The following is a 5669-nucleotide window of genomic DNA, read 5'->3' as shown; positions in this document are numbered from 1 at the left end:
AGGAGCACATTCAACTCTACATAAATAGAGTTCGACGTCAGCATCTGCTAAGCGTAAATGAACCCCAAACAATTAGCAAACCAATCACACCACTTTCATCTGGTGATTCAATGGAAGGAAGACTCGTACACCCCAGTCTACTATATCTGAAGTACATGTTGAATATAATACGTGTAGCCAGGAGTCTGCAATAATATTGACAGACATAATTTCTGAAGCCTTTAATATTGCTAATATGATAACTAAACATAAATTTAGCAAATGTTTAATTAATAAATAATTTGTGACATATATGATTTATTTACTTTTTTTTGCCCCCTTGATGACTTCCTTTAATGATTCGTAGATACAATCGCAAACCTCTATAAAAATTTTTGAAAGAAAATAATTGATTTTCCCAAGTCGAAATAGATGTGTGAGTGTTCTTAAAACTACATCCAGTAGCAAGAATGTATAGAACTGCCTGTAATTTGGGTTTTTGCCGGAACTGCACTCCTTAAATGGGGTATCATTTCGTTGAATTTGTGATTGCACTTTCATCGACAGAAAGTTGAAACATTCTTGACTCATTCTGAATGTTGAGTAGTATTCTCTAGGATCTTCTACTTCTAATTCCTTGAGAAGTGAATTAGTAGCTCCAAGTTGATTTCTTCTCTGTATCCATTTTCGTTCCCATAATCTTTTTCTTTTGACACTTATTTCTTCCTCCACTTCCTCTAAAATAGCTATTGCAATATCTTTTATTAACCTTTTAACTTTGCTGCATTGCCTGTTCACCTTGCGATGCCTTACACACTAATGTACTCTACTTGACTGGTTGTGCGAACGAAATTGATCAGTTTAGTAGGAAAGTAGTAACTAAACTACTCGCCACTTGACTAAATTACTGGCATAGTGTGAACCAGCTTAACACCAAATCTGAACGATCTTCATCAGTAAGTGAAATTTACACCAAATCAACCAGACTATATTTCATGCCTTCTCTCTCTCTCTCTCTCTCTCTCTCTCATACCTCTGTTTATATATATATTTCCAGGATTGTCAATTAATGCTACTGACAGCAAAGATTTCTACAGCTGGAAACGCCCTGTCAGTCATTGTCAAAACCTGCTGGATCTCACTGATTGTGTAACATGCTTGCGTCTGCTGCCATGGATATAGCAGATCGCGTTTTGCAGCTTTGGTAGTTCTCTCTCTCTCTCTCTCTCTCTCTCTCTCTCTCTCTCTCTCTCTCTCTCTCTTTTAATAGCTGCCTTGCTGATCAACACTCAAGAACTGACGTGACTTGAGCGTGGATTTGGATTATCAGCAATGTAGGATTCTTAAAGAACAGATGGTATGTACTGACGGTGGGTAATATTAAAACAATAATATTTTGAGGCGGTATGTTTTTGCTTTCTAATATTACCCAGTTCTTTATTCTGCATATAGTATCGTAAATTTCTATCCTTCATCCGCTAAATCTTTCCAATTCATTTCATGTTCTTACAAATGTGGAAATTAAATATTTTGTTTACAAAGGTGTAGATTCTAATCCTATTCTGCGTTTATTTCACGATCAAAATTGGGCATCATCACAAAATCCCCCATTTTAGCAATAACTACCATAAACACACGTGCAACACAATATGTATATTTATAAATAGGTATACAAATGTAAAAGGCATATATATAGTACATATATATATATATATATATATATATATATATATATATATATATATATAGATATGTGAGAGAGAGAGAGAGAGAGAGCAGGCATGATGTAGACCTCTTGTCCTCGAAACTTAATAGAGACGACAGGAGAGAGAATGGTACTTGGATTCGAACTGTACCTTAAGAGAAAACCATTAAACGCGCCGGATCTTTTTAACTCAGAAACGGAAATGGAAAATGGTTTTTTGGATGCTTTTCTTTCCAGTGTGCGGCTGAAAGGGAAATTATCTCTCTATCTGAAAACTTTAGAAATGGATCCTTAACTATTATCAAGCAATCTGATTGCGAGGATTCCGTAGACAGTGTAAACCTAAAGAAAAAAAAACCAGCAGCAATAATAATAATAATAATAATAATAATAATAATAATAATAATAATAATAATAATAATGTTAGTATTAATATTAACAACAGTTGTCGTCGGTAGTAGCTGTAGTAAAATGATAGCAGTAGAAATAATAAAAAATAAAAAAGTTCATACTTTCTAATATGATGGAAGACGTATCTATTTCTGATGTCTCGTCACTTGCCACGCTTTTGTATCCTGCTGTAGAAGGCGCTGTTGTTTGGCGAATGGGAACATGTAATTTGGTCTGATCTCCAGATTAAGCGTAAGCATCCGTCAGACACGATGGATTTCACAGAAGAACACGCGGAGAGCACGTGGAAGGACACAGAACACGACGCTGATACAGATTTGATCCTCTTTCCAATAAGAAATCTCTATGAGATCGCTCCCCTCTACCCCAAAATGTTCACTTCGATCTTTTTAATACCATTTCTATTACCATTGCTATTTTTTATAATGATTCGCATTCCTGAGAGTCATTATTATTAATTTTTTTTTTTTGGCTCTATCACAGTCCTCCAATTCGACTGGGTGGTATTTATAGTGTGGGGTCCGGGTTTGCATCCTGCCTCCTTAGGAGTCCATCACTTTTCTTACTATGTGTGCCGTTTCTAGGATCACACTCTTCTGCATAAGTCCTGGAGCTACTTCAGCCTCTAATTTTTCTAGATTCCTTTTCAGGGATCTTGGGATCGTGCCTAGTGCTCCTATGATTATGGGTACGATTTCCACTGGCATATCCCATATCCTTCTTATTTCTATTTTCAGATCTTGATACTTCTCCATTTTTTCCCTCTCTTTCTCTTCAACTCTGGTGTCCCATGGTATTGCGACATCAATGAGTGATACTTTCTTCTTGACTTTGTCAATCAACGTCACGTCTGGTCTGTTGCACGTATCACCCTATCCGTTCTGATACCATGGTCCCAGAGATCTTTGCCTGATCGTTTTCTATAACTCCCTCAGGTTGTTGCTCGTACCACTTATTACTGCAAGGTAGCTGATGTTTTGCACAGGCTCCAGTGAGGGTTTTTGCCACTGAATCATGCCTCTTTTTGTACTGGTTTTGTGCAAGTGCCGGACATTCGCTTGCTATGTGGTTTATGGTTTCATTTTTCGTATTGCACTTCCTACATATGGGAGAGATGTTACTTCCGTCTATCGTTCTTTGAACATATCTGGTTCTAAGGGCCTGATCTTGTGCCGCTGTTATCATTCCTTCAGTTTCCTTCTTTAGCTCTCCCCTCTGTAGCCATTGCCATGTGTCATCACTGGCTAGTTCTTTAGTCTGTCTCATGTATTGTCCGTGCATTGGTTTGTTGTGCCAGTCCTCTGTTCTGTCTGTCCTTCTCCTGTCTCTGTATATTTCTGGGTCTTCGTCTACTTTTATTAGTCCTTCTTCCATGCACTCTTTAGCCACTCGTCTTCACTGGTTTTCAGATATTGGCCCAGTGCTCTGTTCTCGATGTTGACGCAGTCCTCTATACTTAGTAGTCCTCTCCCTCCTTCCTTTCGTGTTATGTATAGTCTGTCCGTATTTGCTCTCTGGTGTAGTGCTTTGTGTATTGTCATATGTTTCCTGGTTTTCTGATCTATGCTGCAGAGTTCTGCCTTCGTCCATTCCACTATTCCTGCGCTGTATCTGATTACTGGCACTGCCCATGTGTTTATGGCTTTTATCATATTTCCAGCGTTGAGTTTTGACTTGAATATCGCCTTGAGTCTCTGCATATATTCTTTCCTGATCGTGTCCTTCATCTCTTGGTGTTTTATATCCCCTCCCCTCCTTCCATTATTCCCAGGTATTGTATCCTGTCTCATCTATGTGTTTGATGTTGCTCCCATCTGGTAGCTTTATCCCTTCAGTTTTCGTTACTTTGCCTTTTTGTATTTTGACTAAGGCGCATTTTTCTATTCCAAACTCCATCCTGATGTCCCCAGATACAATCCTTACAGTCTGGATTAGGGTATCTATTTCCTTGATGCTCTTACCATACAGCTTGATGTCGTCCATGAAACATCAGATGGTTGATTCTGTTGCCTCTTTTCTTGAGTTGGTACCCGGCATCCATCTTCTGTAGTACTTTTGTCATGGGAGTCATGGCTACTACGAAGAGTAGTGGGGACAGTGAGTCGCCCTGGAAGATCTCTCTCCTGATATTAACCTCTGCTAGTCTTATTCCAGAGCTTGTAAGTATTGTATTCCAGTTGCGCATTGTATTTGTGAGGAAGCTGATGGTGTTTTCCTCTGCCCATATATTTTCAGGCATTCTATTAGCCATGTGTGTGGTATCATGTCGAAGGCTTTCTTATAGTCTATCCATGCCATGCTTAGGTTGGTTTTCCTTCTCCTACTGTTCTTCATTACCATTTTGTCTATCAGGAGCTGGTCTTTTGTGCCCCTACACTTCCTTCTGCAGCCTTTCTGTTGGTGGGCGAGGTGTTTGTCTCCTCTAGGTAGTTGTATAGCCTTTCACTGATGATACCTGTTAGTAACTTCCACATTATTGGTAGGCAGGATGATAGGCCTGTAGTTACTTGCTATATTTCTTTACTCTTGTCTTTTTGTACTAAGGATGTTCTTCCTGTGGTCATCCATTTGGGTGCATGGTGATTTGAGATACAATGCTGGAGTTGTTTCTGCTATTCGTGGTTGTAGGACCTTGAAGTTTTTGAGCCAGTATCCATGGACTTCATCGGGACCTGGGGCTTTCCAGTTTGGCATTTTCTTTAGTTGGTGTCTGACTGTGTCTGCCGTGATCTCTGTGAATCTTTGTTTTATTCTCCCTGTTTCTTCTTCCTTGACTTCCTGGAGCCATGTTGCATGTTTGTTGTGTGATACCGGATTATTATTATTATTATTATTATTATTATTATTATTATTATTATTATTATTATTATTTTATTATTATTATTATTATTATTATTATAGCTACTATGAGATTCACAGCCGGTGTCTCGGTGTTTTTCCAGAATAAAATTTTATCAACGAACCTGACAAAGATGACACTTTGTCACAGGGTATCCTACACCCCTAATAAATTTTGCTGTATCTGTATTACGAAAGTTGCCTAATTCTGATAATTATAAGAGTAACACTGACTTCTTGTAGGCATCGCCAGGAAACTCAGAGGAATGTCTTTTGAAGGTATAATGACGTAATTTATGACGTCATTAACTTGCCTCCTTCTCGAATGATAATTGGCTATTTGTGAAAAAGTCTCAACCTCTGGCAACAATGAAATACAACCACTTCTCCTTGTTTTACACTTTTTAGTCAATTTGCAGTAGTAGCCTTGGATGTCCGAGTGTACTCCTTACTCAAAAGAGCCCTATTATTCATTTACCTGTTCAAGCTTATGTAGGGTTTGCCATAGGCCTCCTCGCTTCTAAATAATTGTGCAAGTCGAATCACAAAAGATGTCCTACAACCACGGGGACAATGACTTTTCATAGCCGCCATTCATGTGCTTTGGCAAGGTACGAATATTCATTCAGAATTTCAGAGACAGCTGCTCGACGTCATCACCCTTTGGGAGGAGTCGGTACGTCATATGTTTACGTCACGTATAACTTTGAACTCATTCATTAGAGTGTTCCGCCAC

Source organism: Macrobrachium nipponense, chromosome 14 (assembly GCF_015104395.2).
Source record: "Macrobrachium nipponense isolate FS-2020 chromosome 14, ASM1510439v2, whole genome shotgun sequence".
NCBI lineage: Eukaryota > Metazoa > Arthropoda > Malacostraca > Decapoda > Palaemonidae > Macrobrachium > Macrobrachium nipponense.
This window is presented reverse-complemented; position numbering follows the sequence as displayed.